The sequence below is a fragment of the Ostrinia nubilalis genome, chromosome 22, assembly GCF_963855985.1.
Source record: "Ostrinia nubilalis chromosome 22, ilOstNubi1.1, whole genome shotgun sequence".
Classification (NCBI taxonomy): Eukaryota; Metazoa; Arthropoda; class Insecta; order Lepidoptera; family Crambidae; genus Ostrinia; species Ostrinia nubilalis.
The window spans coordinates 6,582,096-6,601,046 of NC_087109.1; the positions used below are offsets into that span (position 1 = coordinate 6,582,096).

The window sequence follows — 18,951 nt, forward strand, 5'->3', positions numbered from 1 at the left end:
GCAAAGGCGTATGTATCTACAGCTTAATTTAAAATTGATACTTTATCGTGATATGATGACTGCAATTTATGGTGCGTACTTATCTTATAATCCCGCGTGATTTTAAGTGTTTAGTCTCTTTTTGTACGGTCATCTTCAATGGCGCGTATTACCCGGGTCATAATATTTTTCTGAACTTGACACTTTATTTTTTTTCTTTTACGAGCAAAGGGATGTGTTTTCGTGCACTCTTTTAGTGAATTTTTTACCGGTTGCGTCATAAAAGCGTTTAATCTACTTTCGTAAGGTTCTCCAATGAAGAAAGTTAGTTTTATTTGGATTCTTAGCACAAAGTTCGCGAGGCAGCGGAATTTATTATATTCAAAGCGAGAACATGTGAAAACGGACCGTGTGTGGAATCCTAATAGAGAATTTAGTTTGATCGGCCGACTTCACTTTCATCCACTCTCGATGTCTGTTATTGTGACGCGGAACGGGAAAGTTATTTATATCGTTAAATAAAATAAAAGATAAAAAATATTTTGGTCAAAGGTACTGAAAAAAGCTTATTTTGACTTGGCAATCCAGTTCAAGGCAAAAGCAAAGTATAACTCAAAAAATCCCCTGAAACGCAGCTTGCAAGAAAGCGTCCACCTTCTCTATAATGTCACATCAATTAAGTACATACGGTGATCTTAATGTCATAAGGCATCCTCTGTCAGTTAACCAGTTCCATCCAATTTGTCAGTCATTCGCTTCACGCTGAACCACGATTCGTGACACACACCCACGCTTACTGCCATAGCTAAGGGTGCTCACAGACGAGCGACATTATATCAGCGACTGCTTGCGACATTATATCGGCGACTGTTTGCGACTTAAGTCGGCGACGATCGGCTACAGTTGCACACAGAGTATCAACATAATTCATGACAGTGAAAAGCGAAAAGCGCGTCGGAGCCGGAGACTGTCGCTGACAGTCGCCTGAAGTCGCTGGCCGTCGCCTACCAATATCGCAAGTAGTCACCGACATAATGTCGCTAGTCTGTGAGCTCTCTAAGTAGTAGTTAATACCTATCAAGTGACAAAAACTACAACTTTTTGTCTTCATCAGATCAGTTCAAGATAACCTTTTGTTCGTTAAAATAAGATTAATTAGACGTCATAAAAATTTAAAGGACAAAAGTGTGTCATCTCAAATCCTGAATAATTTGACAAAATCAGTGGAACGATCTGCTAAATTATGTATTAGTAGCTTGAGTAAGTACCTATTTTTTTTAAATGTTAGAGGTTAGTTGTGATATGACTGACGTCAAGGCACAAGTCAACAATCATTTTACTTGACTGGTTTCGGCCTAATATTCTTTAAACCTGACTTTAGGCCCATATTAAGAAACTAGACCCAAATAAAGCACACTCAATCAAAAACAAATACAAGTAAATGATTGAATAACTTATACTAATTTCTGATCTAGATCTAGGTATGTTTGAGTATAAATAAAGTTTTGAGTATTGTTTTATAATATAGGTACTTCATTATTTTAACATTAAATCTACTTCATATTATGTAGGTAATTATAATGTAAGTGAAGAATTTATTCTTATTGTTAACATGTTGTAATTAATATGCTGCAATAAATAAAATATAGTCATAATTTAATTGCATGCCACTTTTTATAAAAACGTATTACGTATTTTCATGCTGTATTAAAAAAAAGTATTTACTATTTTATTGCTAAACCTTAAAATTAACACTTCACTCACTACATCCAGTGAATTCGAAGAATCCCCAAAATATATGCCTCTGCTTCTACGTACCTGTGAAAAAAGAAAAAAAATATGAAAAATCGCACGTGTCAATGACCTCAAAACATATATTATCATAAATCTGGTTACATAACACCATTTGACTTTCGTAAGCGGTAACACAGTCAACTTAACGGGTTAAGCAAATACTCATACACGTTTGTAACATAACCTTTGATTTTTGAATTTGAACTTTATCGGCAATATAGGGTATATAAATAGAAACATAGTCAAATAAAATATAGTAATTGTTTTTATATAACTTCAAAAAGGAGACGAATGTTTTTTTCCAATGTTAAAACCAATTCGAATCTTTATAATTATGTTTCTAATTGTTGAAATTTTTAAACAATTTACGGAAAACACTTATAAAGTCTTATTTATACTGGCATCGTACGTCATAAAAATGACTTTTCTAGTATCCAAATGCGTCACAAGTTGCTACAAAAATAGCACATTAATGTAATTTCTATTGAATCTTCTGACGTTATACTATCTCACAAAATTATTTATACTCTTTCCAAGAAGGTGTTTTTCCAAATTGTTGAATTAGGACTAAAGTAAACCATAATATTTAATGGCTTAGGTATGACTGTCAAGTTCCGCTCTACTGACATTGTAAATCCTTTGAAAATGAGTTACGTCATTTTCCTATGATAATGGTAGGTTATTTCATAGTAAGATTTTAAAATTGGTTTTTAAACGAAATATGCTTGGAGTTTCCCTGCGTGATCGAATCAGAAATGAGGAGATCCGCAGGAGAACCAAAGTGACCGACATAGCTCGTAGAATTGCTAAAACCAAGTGGCAGTGGGCGGGGCACATAGCTCGTAGAGACGATGGCCGTTGGGGCAGAAAAGTTCTCGAGTGGCGACCACGGGCTGGAAGACGTAGCGTGGGCAGGCCTCCTACTAGGTGGACCGACGGTCTCGTAAAGGTCGCGGGAAGAGCCTGGATGCGGGCAGCGCAGGACCGTGCATTGTGGAAAACCTTGGAGGAGGCCTTTGTCCAGCAGTGGACGTCATTTGGCTGAAACGAACGAACGAACGAACGATTTTTTGTAATAGGAGGCTGACAACTAAGGATACTCACGCCCGTATTCACAAAGTTTTAACGATGCTAGCTTAACTGAAGCAGCAAATCGAACGCACAGCGTTGAATAGAGCTGGGATTGGTTCGTGTGTCACCCTGTGCGTCCACGCGCACTGTGAGACCTCATAGTAATGTTTGTGAATACGGGCGTAAGTTTCTTCTCAGCACTAGCCAATAATGTGGTCCCAAAGTGGTGGTAGTTGAAGCTATTTTTGGGCCAGAAAATGACCCTACTTACTAATAAAGATTTTGAATTTAAATGCACCAATTGATTCAAAAAGCGTGAATGCTCAACATTTGAACATTCTCAAGTTGCATACAAGCAATTCTAATTATTTTTTCACATGACAAAGACTGGGGCTGGGCCGACCTTCGTTCATGGTCCCCGACCACAATGCCTTAAGGCGGCCATACACGCGACCAAACAATGGACTATGTGTGATACAATAGACATTAATGGAATGGACACTTTATTGGATAAAACGTTTCATGGTGCGATTTCGTGACTTTCTTTAATTTAGGATTAATAGCTCTGAATCCATATTAATATTATGAGTGCGATAGTAACTGTCTTGTCTGTGTCCGTTCCTTTTCAAGCTTAAATGCCGATTTAGAAGAATAATAATTAAAGAAAAATTTTAGAGTGCTTGATAAAATTGAAGGTTTCGGGAAGTGCAAGCACAGGAGCGATCGTTGTGAAAATCCTTGGGGAGGCCATTGTCCAGCAGTGTCTACCAATAGACGTCATTTAATTTTGGCTGAAACGATGATAGTTTAATAACAAGCATTCACACATACATATCCTGGATTTTTAACGGGAGATACGCGCTTAATGCATAATAAAGAAACGCCTCAAACATTGAAAATGTAAGAACTTAAGCCACCGAAGTTTGAATTTTATCTGCAGTAAGAATTTCGAAGAATAAACCCTGACATTGGTGACAACTCGATTTTCAATGACCCTACAGTGAGATTTATCGGTTTCTTTGGACGTCTTTATACAAAACGAGCACGATTTCTTACAAAACTCGCTTATACAAAATGTGAACGCGAGCGCACTTTCGCGGAATCAGTATTTGTTTACCAAAAATGGCGTCTATTTATATTTATGTACACGGAATGTTTACTACCAGTATAGGTACTGAAGTGACAAAGATGTAAAAAATATAACCTTCCTTCTAGCGCAGTCGGGTAAAAAGTAACTTAAAAAAATTTTTTATTGATTCACCGCACTCTTCAAATTAGGTAGTACGCCTGGTTTTAGTTAGATGTTTGGTCGTTCTGGCCTTATTTCCTACAAAAAGTAAGGCAAGAGGACTATATTTTTTAACCGACTTCAACAAAGGGATGAGGATGGTTTGTGATATTCTTACATCACATCTGCACCCTGAAGTTAGCTAAATCTCAATCTCAAATATTGAGTGGCTTAGCTTAATTGAAAGTCTATAATATGTATACCTACTTATAAAAGAAAGAACTAAGTATTAGCAGGGTTAGTAGTGGAAATTAATGTCAAGACTAATATGCTAAGGTTTCGCTATATTAAGACCTAATTTCAAATTTTTTACTCGGAAGCCAAAATGAGTTATTGGTGTTCAACCAACTTATAATGCAACGGCTGTTCACTGACATTTTGGATGTTAGAATAAGTAATTCTCGTTTAACTGTTAATGAAGTAAAACAATATTGCGCCAAGTAATGTCGACGCCTCTGTGCAATGAAAATGAGTGTGACAATATTGCTCATTGCTAAGTACAGTCTTTGTCCATAGAACTCTAAATGAAAGGGTTTATGATTTGGAAGTAGGTAACACATACGAACCTCTACATTTTATATTCAGCCAGTATACAAAATAGAAGCCTAGGGACTACCATCGCTCGATAAAAGTCTGTTGTCTGTTGGGCCTCTATATTCTGATTGTGTAAGTAAAATATTTTCAGTTTAAGTAATTTTTCGGCTAAAATTGTTAGGCATACCGTTTCTGGGTCGGTTGCTATCAGGCTTCAGGTTAGAAAGTGAGTAATTATAACTCAGTTTCGTTTTGTTACAAATACACTGTCTGTTTTTGAAACTGTTACAATTGCAGCAGACTGTGCTAATTTTGTGTCACGATTTTTATACACAAACAACAACAACGAACGTATGTATGTATGTACCTTTTTCGGTCGGGAAATGTGGGAATAAAGTAGGTTATGTGGGACTTCCCACGTCAGGATAGCGGGGCCTACCTACTACAACCCGACGGTGTCCTCCGGAGCCTTTGAAACGAAGACCTAACGTTACCTTTATAAGTCACATGGAAATCAGATCTCTTGCCATAAGAAAGTTTGCGCTAAAATTGAATTTAAATAATAGTTAATCTAGTGAGACGATTACATAATAATTGTTATTCTATTTCGCGCTATTATTGCATAAACAAACTATAATAACCTTGAGTCCACAAAAGTTTTTCCCATGCCGCGTATTATCGCATTATTACACGTTCGCTTCATTAAAATATTTCAATTTGCATTCAAAAAATAACAAAACAAACAATCACAATAGATGAAGTATGCCAATGACATCTGCTAAAGTCAACGGGACAAAAAATCTATGAAGCCCATTGATTTTATAAGAAATGAGGCTTATTTGTTACTTTTTGGTCTATTAATTACAAAAGTTTGAGTAACTACAAATAAATAATTTACTATTATTAATTATTATAATACTACTGCGGGCAGCGCAGGACCGTTCATTGTGGAAAACCTTGGGGGAGGCCTTTGTCCAGCAGTGGACGTCATTTGGCTGAAACGACGACGACGATAACTACTATTATTAATATAGTCTACCAATATTCAGTATAACCGACATAGCCCACAGAATTGTCAAGCTAAGGGACAGTGGGCGGGGCACATCTGTTACGGCAGAAAAGTTCTCGAGTGTTTTAAACTAGATGGACCGACGATCTAGTGAATCATCTGGATGTGGACAGAGTAGGACCGATCGTTCTGGAAACCCTTGGAGCCTTTGTCCAGTTTTGGACGTCTTTAGGCTGAAACGTACCAAAGAACCTCTACACAATATCTTAAATGTGGGTTCGCTTTCCAGGTAAGGTATCAAAAAGAAACGCTCTTATGGTAAACACTTTTTTTTTCAGTTGATACTTAAGATATTTAAAAATACTTGTGTATGATCACATTAATTTTCCATTATTCTGTCTCTACCACTTTTAATTTCTAAATCTCCAAAAGTACTTAAACCAAAATTTCACGACATTATTTTTAAATTAAGTCCACATGATTGAAAAGTGAAAAACATACAATATGTATTTATCTCGGTAGGTATGTTCTCTATTGTGCTATAGAAAGTGTCGCCGTCCCAGACTAGTCTATTGTGAGATCTCTTATACAGATGTTTCGTTCCACTTTGGTGCTGGAGTTTCACCCCACATTCAAAAAATGGCGCCGGTAAAGTACCAATTGATTTTACACAAAATAATTTTATGATTTTTTATGCAACATAATTAAGCACTTTTTAAAAATAAAATGGTCCTACTTATTTAAATTAAATAAACACCTGAGAAATTGCTGGGAAATATCGTTTTTAACCCATATTCTACTACAAAGCTGTAGAGGAATAAAAAACTTTTAATTCAATATTTTTATATTCTTCTTTTGGATTTATAAAATTGATCGATGTAAAAATAAAGTGCAATAGCCTGAATTCATTAATGATGTAGTAATTGTAAAATGGATTGGATTGAAATTGCTGTTATGAGTAACTGAAATCAGTGAGTGGAAACTGGAAAAAGCATGTGCATAATTCGGAAATAAAATATTAAGTACTAGCTAACCCGGCGAACTTTGTTCCGCCTTAATGGCAATAAATAAGCAGACTTTTTTTTAAAATTTCGAACGGGACAAAAAGTATCCTATGTCCTTCTCCTGGCTCTAAACTACCTCCCTGACAATTTTCAGCTAAATCGGTTCAGCCGTTCTTGAGTTATAAGTGGAGTAACTAACACGACTTTCTTTTATTTATATAGATATTAAATATTTTAAGTTTATAAAATTATGCAACAAATTCGTTACGGTACAGTAAAGAACACAGCAGTCTTTAGAGCACAGTCAAGCGAAAAAGAATAATTATTTCTCATTAACTTGAAGGCGATAGAGGTCAAAGTGTTCACTTTTTCTGCTATCGGTACATCTATATGCGTGGGCTGTATTGTAAGTATTATAGTATAGTTATTCTAACAGTAACAAACCAATTTGTCTTCAGAGATCGGAGATACTTGTAGCATACTTATTGAGTCAGAGAAAACAATAAATTAACTGTTATGCAAGTAGTTTATTAGATCTTGTGACATTTATTATTTCGCTTGAAGCAAAGATTACGACTGCATACCGTAGTGGATATACTGGACAAGAGACAGCTGTGATTGGTGGTTCAAATCCGGAAAGTGACAATACGAAACAACATTTTAAACTTAAGGCTGCGACCAGAAATGTGCGAGGATGCGTAGCGAGGGATGTGTTTGTAAAGAACCAATAGAATCGCTTCATTTACCTCACCTCGGTAAATAAGCCTTAAGGTGACTGTAACTTCGAACTCCTCCTACTTACGTTCTTTTGATTGATTTTATTACGTGTCCAATGACAGTTTTACTTTTCCTCGGGACTTTAAAAACCCAACCAGTGGTTTTTATTAGCGTTCAAGCTGTAGATCCTAGCTACATAGGAGTTGCAACAGTGGGAACGAGAGGTGGAAATAGTCCCATTAAAAGTGGCTTTATGGCGTATGGCGCATCATTAGCGTTTCGTTCTTCTACCATCATTAGCTTATTAGCGCCCTAATTTTAGCGATTTGTAAAATAAAATAAAGTCATTCGCGTCTACAACTGCGCATTCGTTTCGAAAACGTTCACTTGCGCGAGCGCGCGTAAAAATTATTCGTGACTGCGTCAAACTGTTGACCAACTGTTGCGTTTCCATTCATCGCAGAAATTACAAAATTCGCCAGCAACTGAAGTGATGATGTTGTTGGATGTTGTTTATGTAGTGCGATATCCAAGCAGTGTTGTTGAACTTTTAACTCATGGAACCCTAACTTTGGCATGAGACCGCGGTAACAGTTAATTTCTATGGTGTCTCGATTCGCTGGTGCTTGAAGGGCTACACAGCTCTTTCTAATCTTAAGGATTGAGAAGAACGACTACTTTATACGCAAATCTCTGTATATACATTATGTTTATTTGTCATTTATTCCTTATCTTGCTAAACCAACGGTCAGAACTTAGAAATTGGCTTTATACAGGGTGGAAGCTGGAAACATTCAATTTTCGGATAGTTCCAGTTTATTCTGTAACCTATTATTGGTACGGTTTGAAAGAGCTCGTGAATCACTTTCAGGGTCAGTAGGTAACCAGTTTTTCGATATCTTGTATAGTTTTAGAAATAATCGAGTGAGATCACTTATCGTTTCCACCCTAGATGATTACCGTTTACTTATAGATAAAATTTTCACAAAATAAATTCCTATTTTTGGTTGTGGATGAAACCCTATTTACTTTCAGCAATTTAATACTGGTTTAAAAGGGTAGTATAAATTATTCACTTACTTAATTACCAACAATAATTATAACAATAAATAATGTATTCCGTTCCAAATTAGAGACACGGTTACGAACTCGTTTAACGTAACGTAACTAGCGATTAGCGTTAACAGAGGTTGTCGTAACCCTGGTTATGGCGGTAACCCACATGCTTCCTTGGCTATAACTTCTTTGGAATTCGGAATTGCTTTTTGTATGCAAAAAAACTATCGGGACGTGTAAAAGCGCCCTTAAACCCCAATTTGCTGAATGAAAATAGAAAATGTTATTGAGTAGATTAAAAAAATAAAATTTAAATGTTTGCACACACCATGCGGTTACAATAATGTTACACTTTTTTAGTCAACACTCCAACTGAGGTAGACCTTCTGGCATTCAAACCAAACCAAAAAAGACTCGCGTAGGTCGCCTGTCTCCAGGTGGACCTGAATAAGATAGCTAGCTGTAGCACATAATAATAATGTGTAGTGTGTGTCTGAATGTGAAGACTTTTAGGTATAGCTCAAATCAAATCACTGAAAATCAATTTTTTCCACGTGGCTCCACCAGAATTCGAACTAAGGACTCCTGCTTGTATTCATCGCAAAATGCTTCGTCGGGCATCGTTCCAAGAGAAACGTAACTTAGCCCGAAGCGTTACGTCCTAGCCGGGCGTTTCCTAGTCCGTGATTTCTCTAGGAACCCATTAACGAATAAAATTAATAGGAAGTACGATACGATAACGCGTTAAATATATTCATTGCTGTCTCTGGTGTTGTTTGCAACACTGGACACTGTTGAGTGGGTCTTAAACAATCCCCATAGTGGATTTTTGCAACATCGCTTCTAATAGCTTGTCATACCTATTATCCCTAGAAATCCAATTAGTTCTAAATCAAGTGAAAAAAAGTTAAATTGCTATGTATCATTAACCATCATTTAAATTTGTCAAACGAATAGACAACTACTCCACCTACTACTTTCTAAGGATAAAATATCCTTTCTAAGGATAAATCACATTTTGACTGTTCATAAAAAAATATGTCAATTGATTGGTGGGGTCAACTATTCGGGTACCATGATATTTTAACATGCCCCGATATAACTCTTAAAGACATTTGTGCTGGTTACTTATCTTTTGCTGCTTAAAAGCCTTAGACCCTAGACAGGAGCTACAGCAAAACGTAGAAAGCTAGGTTTCTTAGAACGTACATCATTTCCAACACTCGTCCCTAACCTCAATGTTCAAGTTGTGACATATCACGACAATGGGAAACCATAAAGTATAAAGGATGTTGCCAACGTCCGCTGAAGACTCTATGGGCACTGCGTTCTATATTATTATGGCAAGCAAATAATTTAAAAACGAGTGACCGTGACGAAAAACGTTATGTTAATAAATAGTTAGAATGTGTTTTTAAACGCAAGTTGAAGTAATACACTTGTAATTTTAACGGGTTTAACTAATGTTTTCCTCAGAGCACCCGCCCAAATTATTAGCACCTGCACGAATAGCACCTGTCCTATTCCACTGATCAGTCATCCGGCAAGCGAAAGGTCGTTCAAATGGGGGATTTTTCAGTTTCATCGGATTTTGGTCTTGCGACCAGCTGCCCCGGCGAATTTCGTACCGCCTATGGTCATCAGAAATAATGTAAGATACAAATGGTGAAAAAATTTTTCAAATCAGTCCAGTACTTTTCGAGTTTATTCAAAACAATAAATCCCTTCATCTTTTGTATTAGTGGATATTAGATCGCGCAGCCTCTTAAAAAAGGTCTCATAGGTACCTGGTTAAAATTTTGAAGGGTTAAAAAGTCAATAAAAGTAATAAAATGGATACAGAAAACTGTTAAAACAAATTAATAAAGCCACAGTTCTTACAGACTCAGGCATTTTCAATTAGTGTTATTGTTTCTAATTTCCCATACTTGAATAATGGTTGTGAGTTTTAAACCAAGTTTTAAAGTACCCAATCTTTTGTGCTGTTCTTTTCATTTGTTTGATTAATTATCTATTCACTGCTTCTAATCCCTAATTTTTAAGTCCCTAACTATTTTCACGTGTACGCAGTCGTGGGCTAAGCTAGCTTAATACTTTATTAAAAACAAAATATTACTCATAGGGAAAGAGATACTAAGCCATAATACCTCAACAGCGATGGCATAATAATAAAAAGTCTCCATCAACCTTGATTCACAAAACCAGAGTTAAAAGTAAAACCTAGTCTTCCTGCCATTCGCAGCAATGCGTATAAGGTCTTTGCCTTCATCTCAATCAAGAAGATTGATTAATTTGAACTTTACAACTCTCTTAATAAGGTCGCGAGTATTTGTGTGGTAATCATATGGTGTAACGTGCGCGGACGCCTCCCACAAACAAGCGTAAAATCTTGATAGGAAAGCGTTTTCATCAGGGCTGTCATAAAGAAATAAAAGAAAATTCAAAAAAGAAATAAAAAAATGTGGTTTTGTGACCATTATAAACGTATATGCAGTTGGCGAGTTGGGAATACGTTTATTTCAAACGCAAGCTTCAGATTTGTTCTTTTAATTTAACTCTGTATTTTCATTAATATTAGGTATGTCTGATATCAAAATATGAAGGCGATATGATAGTCATGTCGAAAAGGAAGAGTGGAAAAAAGATAAAGGGAGAGAAAATAAAGGCACATAGAACAATCTGCAAGTCCTAGGCGAAAATGTTGAAGACAGATTAAGCCTAAACATAAAATTGTAGCTACTTAATTAGAAATGATTAAAACACCTGATTAAACGTTGAACGTCAAGCTACTAACCTGTGGCGTTCAAACAATACCTTTCCTATTGTGGCTAGTTTCTCAGGAGTTAAAGACTCAATTCGTAGAATTTTTGCTAGCTCATTTTACTTCTCATAAATTTCCATCTTAACACTTTTACTTTGATTTTTATTGAAAATACCAACGACTATTGTAAGCTTCCGAAACCGTTCATTTTATGGTCCCTAAATTCTTTCCATAAACACCAAAAGGTCAACTGTCAAAATGGAAGTAGAAACCAGTAGCCTTCGCAGTTAATTCAGTCCGGTTCGGCGTAATTATTGAAATTATTGTTTACATTGATTTTTCCAGTTACAAACCATCCGCCGGTTACAGCTGTTGTTTAAGGCCGGGTAGCAGAGAAAATGGCGAAAATGAGGTTTTCATTTTTCATTTTTGAGGTACTAAACAGTAAAATTAAAGGCTAAGATTTTTATTGGGCATAGTTAAGGATATTTTCTAGGGCTATTAACGGATGGAAACACGATTTGATGAAGTTGACTCGATAGAATAAATTCCCAAAGTTACCTCTATTCGTTTTCTATTTATGGTTTTATTTTTAAAATAAGCGATTTGAGATTCTAAATCTTTTACTAAACTAAAGTTCAGAAATAACTCTAGGGCTTTTAACGGATGAAATTTTTATATTGCGTCTTATTTAGTTACTATGTTAGAAAATGTGAAAAAAATCGCCCATGACGGCTTGGACAATCTCAATCAGTCGCGCGGTGGCGCTTACGGAGGACGGACGCGTGTCAGTTTTATGCACGTGACAGTTCGCAATTTGTCAATATTTTTGACAATGATGACTTTGATGAGTCACAGTATAATAATATCAGTGTTACTGGAGAAAGCTAAAATTTTTGATAATTAAGAATTATGAATTTTGTCTACCTATTGAAATTTAAATCGCTGGCATCCTTTTAAACTAAGACTCTACTCATGATACATAGTACATTCCTCAAATATGAGACAAAACCAATGAGTTAAAATTACATTTTAATAGTACCTACATACAATCGTCTTACACTCTTTAGAAGAGCACACTGACACAAATAAATAATAAAAAATACTGTCTAAGGTCTGTAGCTAAAGGTCTAAGCTGTAAGATAGAAGAATCTTCTAGCCAAAAAGATGGCAGATGCAGCAGATGTCAACGGATTTAAAACTGGAGTTCATATGACTCCTTGTAGACTTGAGTCTCTAGAGCGTCCCTTCCTCCACCATGCGTAAGAATGTTTCAAAAATACTGTCTAAGGTCTGTAGCTAAAGGTCTAAGCCGTAAGATAGAAGAATCTTATAGCCAAAAACATGGCAGATGCAGCAGATATTAACGGATTTAAAACTGGAGTTCATGTGTATCCTTGTAGTTTTGAGTCTCTAGAGCAGTGGTTCTTAACCTTTAAGTCATGAGGGACCATTTTACCAAATTTCTGTCTTGTCAGGGACCACCTCATAATCGGTCAAAACCAGTTTGACTGCAAAAATCAGTTAAAAGTGGTTTTGACCAAGGTGTGCAAGTGCACATCGTGGACCACTTGGAATGCCTCCAGGGACCACCAGTGGTCCGCGGACCACCGGTTAAGAACCACTGCTCTAGAGCGTCCCTTCCTCCACTATGCGTAAGAATGTTTCAAAAATACTGTCTAAGGTCTGTAGCTAAAGGTCTAAGCTGGAAGATAAAAGAATCTTCTACCCAATAACTTTAAAACTATAATTTGAACGAATTTTGCTATTATTGGACAAATTTCTGCTCACGATGGACTAATTAATAAACAAAAAGGCTGAACAAAATTGATGCGTGTACTGATTAATGTAATTAACCACATGCAAAGCTTTGTGAATTGCAACAACTATAATTTATTATCCAAGCTCTAAATAATCGCTACTACGAGTAACTGATCATAAAATGTTTTTCCAATCGCTCAAGCTCCCAAGGATCTACCGATAGGTCGGGTGACGTAATCTTAAAATTCTTTTAGCCGGCGCGGAACTTCCGGAAGGTCGGGTGACGCTACGCCTCTTTGAACCGTGTTTACTTTGGCAGTTATATTCTATATTTATTCGATTCTAAAATATATTCCCAAAAATTTTGAAATTTGTTTTAATTTGTATCACTTGGATATGATTTGTATTAGAAAGTGCTGTGAGTGTGACGCTTGAACGGAAGGAAGTCAACCTAACCTAACCAACTGCGTATTTCTATACTGTGTAGCCGCGAGAGCTCTTTGGCGCGCTGTCTTCGGCGAAGTATTGCGCGCGCAGATTTTGACAGCGCGAAATACCTACTTTAGCAGAAATACCAAGCCTTAAGGCATAGACAAACACATAAATAATGAAAAGTCATTATGTGTAATAGGAAGAAAGGGAAACAAAACTGTTCAGCGTTGGTATAATATGACCTACTTCTTCTGACGCATGGTTTGTTGGTATTATATCAAGTTTTTATACGTACATAATAAGTAGGGGCTAGTAGGTATGTTTTGCTACTCAATACGATAGATATCAATCAAAAGCTGCTCATCATCAGGTCAGTAGTCTACAGCAGGAGAACGACTCTCTCTAATTTACCAGAGATAGCTGAAGAATTTGAACTTCTCCTTTCCTAACCAGATTGGGAGAGCTGATGTTTCTTGATATATTTTGTCACTTGGATGCCTTTTATGACATTCTCGGGAATATGATAGGTCCATTCTACTCCGACAGAATCAGACGACTTACAAATAAAGTGCTTATGTGACTTTAAATCCTTTTCCTATTAAAACTAATTAGGTAGTTATTCGTGTATCATTAACATACTCGTAAGTACGATCCAGGTGTTGATATTAAAAGCGCTTGTTAAGTAGTTTTTGTTTACCAAAGGGCAATGTACTATTAATAATACTTACCTCCTTCCCTTCCCCAAGGTCACCAAATGACTGTCCTACCCTTAAACAACCTCACGAGTCAACGATCGAAAGTGAACGTGTAACACCGACGTGTGCGCATGTGTGACGTTTATTTATACATTTACGCTTTATTAGTATGTGTGGTTATATCTGTGTGCGCGCTAGGAAGTGATGTAGATCCATCGATCAATCGCCGATGGAAGTGACTTGGTAACTTAATGAACCATGGATGGATTTAGTGTTGAAATGGGCATTACGTGGTAGGTATTGTCTTGAATGTTAAGGGGAAAGTCTGGCTTTGGGCAAAGGGTAAACCAGAAAAAAAATGTGTGTAGCTTAAATTAAAGGCCGGCTTGGAAGTCGTTCAAACACATCTCCTCTCCCATTAGTTCCATCAATAACTTCCCATCAAACCAAAACCAATCACCTACACTGATTGGGTTCCTATAGGCGGACAAACTGTAGATCCTGGCTACACAGAAGTGGGAACGAGAGGTGGGAATAGGTAATCCCATAATCAGGTTCCCGAATTGAAGCTGAGCGGAAAAACTATTCAAACACATCTCTTCTTCGCTCCGCTTTGGTGGAAACTGGGCCTAGAAAGAACTCACTCAGCTTAAGCCTGGTCATGTCATGATTAAAACGTTTTTGCGATAGTATACAAAGTATGTAACTACGAAGAAATCCAATTTTATCATTCTTTTCTAGCCCAGCGCTATATCTTCGATCGATACAAAGTAGATAGATCACGCCAGACCGGGTCCGGAGAAAATCTCCGTTTTATATTGAATTATCGATTTACTACCGATTGTGCTGAAGATGGAAATCAGGAAACCGCAGCTGGCGACATTGTCCGAGAATTAGGAAGTTGTCACTTAGAGATGATTTAGAAGAAATTCAATTTATTATGCAACTGACTTTGTTCGTCCGCGTTTCGGTGAGTTACAGAAAGATATAGCACAGGTAGGTGATTATGTATGTCACTCAGGATTAAAGTTGCTCTTTCTGGTGAAGATGTTACAAAGATTAATTCTTGCAAACTTAATATTAATATTTACAAGTAAGCTTTCTTTAAAAACATCACAATCTTTACCTCTTTTACATTTAAAATGCTAAAGTTTGTAAATCATCTAATAGTCCAATGTTAGTTGTTTAGTTAATTTAATTTAATAGGTACGAATATTGTTTTATTTACTAAAGAAAAAATAACGACAAGCAACAAACTCGTAATTGCACAGTAATTTAATAATTCTCGTTAATTTTTTCAATATAAAATTTACAAATATTTATAGTCATGCGATCTTAGCGTTTACTGATCGTTGTTCTACTAACAGTACTTATTGCTTGTTACAAACTTGATGTTATGGGTCTATGTATGTAAGAACTTTTATATACCAAAATTGGAGCAATAAAGAATTTTAATTTGAATTTGATGCCTTTCCGTGGTCATGACAATAAAGATTGATTGTCATTATAGGGCTCCCCACCCAAGCTGTTACGTTGGGCAGTTCATAAGTCCAGCGTGCAATTCAGTGTCTTGTCTTCTCTTCTCTTCTCTCTACTCGCTCGACACTCGACTTTTGTGATGACTGTTGTCCTGAAGCATATTTGGCTTCTTTCCTGCCTAATTTGCTTACGACAAATTATCTTATTTAGGGCCGCGCATGGGCGCAGTGCACGTCGACCTCAACGTCGACCCATTGGGATCTTTTGTGCTTCCTTTATGACAAATGACTATCTATTGAGTTAAGAAGCTGTTCAAGTCGAAGAAATCCTATATCACTGCGAGGATATCAAGTGGATATCTAGTGGCATTTCGTCGACAAATTCCACTTTTGTTTTATGATACCAGTTTCCACTGACGCAGGTGATAATAATCTTTCTTATCAGATCCTGAATACATCTTAAATATCAAGCTTGCATCAGTGCACCAGAAGCCGCCTCTGACCCATGACCTGCTAAAGGCTAGTAGTTGCCTCATTAGATGTCACTGTTTGACAGCTCCAAGTGAGCGTAGATCGCCTTGGTGTTTAAAATTAATTTGCTGATAAAATTTGACAGTTAATATAGATTAGGATGGGTGCTAAGTGTTTAAGACAAGTATCAAGATCAACTCAGTTATCATGTAGTCCAGTCAATAAAGCATTATAGATGGAAAACTGTGGAACACAATTTTTGACTTCATGACTTTATTTAGATTAGTTAGGAGGTGAACATAGCAAAAGTCCCCGCCCTTAGCCCTTCAGCCACCGGGGAGAGGGGGGTTTAAAGGTACCACTTTTCGGTTTTTCGCTTAATCCTCGGAAACTATGCGTCCTAGTGGCATGACTACTATGAACAAAAAAAAGCTTATTCAATTTGCTACAGGTGAGATAGTCAAGTTTTTCTATATCTTGTATAGTTTTCGCGGCATCTGCTCTAGAAGGTCTGTAATATTGGAAATTTAATTTTTGTCTTACATGTTTCCATCAGGAGAAAATAGACTAAATCAACATTGAGCTAATATTCTAGACATGCGGGAGCATGTTAAGCCTAGTTCCAGGGAGGGGACTGCACCGTGCGTATATTTAGACGAACCAATTGGAGCCACTTTTGACTCCTCATCACTCAAAAAGTACTGTGCATTAACCCTTCAAATTTGGCTCATGTATTGAAACTTGCAAGATAAACATCAGCTTCAAATTTCATAAATATACCTCAAACGGTTCTTTAGGTATTGACGTCTAAAAATCTACATGGCTGACCTATAAGACCAAATTCTAACCACTTCCAGATGACCTTGAAGGTTCAAATTTGGCATCCAGATAGGTAGTTGTGTAAATACAAAGGAACAAATAAAAAACCAGTAAATTTTAACATTTCACAGGTGATAGATAGATTTTAGTGTCCTAAATGTCGATTTTTGAACGTCAATACCTACATAACCGTTTGAGGTATATTTATGAAATTTGAAGCTGATGTTTATCTTGCAAGTCTCAACACATGAGCCTAATTTGAAGTGTTAATGCACAGTGCTTTTTGAGTGATGAGGAGTCAAAAGTGGCTCCAATTAGTTCGTCTAAATATACGCACGATGCAGTCCTCTCTCTGGAACTAGGCTTAACATGCTCCCGCATGTCTATAATATTTGCTTAATGTTGATTTAGTCGATTTTCTCCTGATGGGAACATGTAAGACAAAATTAAAATTTCCAATATTACAGACCTTCTAGAGCAAATGCCGCGAAAACTATACAAGATATAGAAAAACTTGACAGTCTCACCTGTAGCAAATTGAATAAGCTATTTTTGGTTCATAGTAGCCATGTCACAAGGACGCATAGTTTCCGAGGATTAAGCGAAAAACCGAAAAGTGGTACCTTTAAACCCCCCTCTCCCCGCCGGCTTAAGGGCTAAGGGCGGGGACTTTTACTATGTTCACCTCCTAACTAGTCTAAATAAAGTCCCGAGGTCAGAAATTGTGTTCCAGGGATTTCTCTCTACACCGTCGTTAAAGCATTCATTGACTGGACTAATGGGAGAAGTGTATGATGGATCTCTATCAAATAAAGAAAGAACCAAAATTACTAAGGCTGAGTTGCACCATCTTACTTTAACTGTAACAAACGTCAAAAACATGTCAAACTCCATACAAAAACACGGTTAAAGTTAGGTGGTGCAACTCAGCCTAACTCTACTTCTACAAAACCTGCATTTCTTTAATTAAAATAAAATAATTTAACTTTAAATAAGAAGGACGCGTTCCATTTCTTTAAACATAAAAAAATCCGTCGCTTGCCTTCGGAACCGATTTCGCATTCAATTTATAAACTGTGGATTAAAACAAATTCTAACTGCCACTTTAAAAAAAATTACTCAATCGAATTCAAACCCTATCTCGTATACAATAAGATCTCTAAACTTATGACAGTAAATCAAGTTAAGGAAGCGGCAAAACACGCAACCATATTGTTAACGTCGATAATTCGATTTTTTAAGATCGATTTTAAATATTTATGACTATTTTTAGCATAAACAAGTAAGTTTATTGTATTTACCAATTATAGTGCTAATTGGTAATGTATATGCTTTTGTATGAAAATAATTCAGTTATGGATGAGTGCTGTCAGAGAATAGAGTTATATAATTTGAGATCTATATTCTATCTTTTGATAGAAAAAAAAATGTTTATTAAATAAATAAATGCCTCATTGAAGCGAAGACGAATGTCACATTGTCTACAGACAAAGATTCGACTGGTAATCACGTTCACTACGCACTTATTATTATTCTGTGGCGACGCTACCAATTCACGTACTCCTTTAGACATGTGGGACGTTATCGAAACAAAATCTAAGTACTAGATAACGAACGTCACATTAGTCTAGGCTCTGTTGCTTGAAAAACTCATTTTGACGAATTGATTTATTCAGACGACCTTGAACCTAATTTGCATTCAGTCAAGATGATTGCAATTGCAACTAAGCAATAATTTGTGCAGTTCGATCAAGCAGATAATTTGTGAGTTATGCATAATTAAACGTATAATTTTTGAAAGATTGCAAGATTATTTTTATTGCTGTTATTGCAAACTTTACAATTTAATTTTAGTGGCTACTGTAATTATTGTTTAGATTTTAGATGAACACACCACAAAACAAAACATTAATTCTACAAAAGCATGAAGGTAAAGGTACTAAGGTATCATCAGCAATTTATGAATTGTGGTTTACTTTTTAACCAACTTCAAAAAGGAGGAGGTTGGTATGTTTTTTTTTCATAATTGTTACTCTATTTTATTGAAAATAAATTGTGAGGCTCTTTTCAATCATTATTAAT

The 18,951-nt window shown here is 36.3% G+C and overlaps 1 protein-coding gene across 6 annotated transcripts in view; it reads right to left on the reverse strand.

The window, feature by feature from the left end:
• Window positions 1–18,951, reverse strand: part of LOC135082902 (A disintegrin and metalloproteinase with thrombospondin motifs like) — a 186,565-nt gene that overhangs the window by 134,559 nt on the left and 33,055 nt on the right. The window contains exon 1 of one of the 6 annotated variants that reach the window (XM_063977665.1): window positions 5,308–5,395. The exons of the other annotated variants lie outside the window; for them this stretch is intronic. The gene's annotated coding sequence lies outside the window, so the exon portion shown is untranslated. Of the gene's footprint in view, window positions 1–5,307; window positions 5,396–18,951 lie in introns of those variants that run through there. 6 annotated transcript variants of the gene reach the window in all.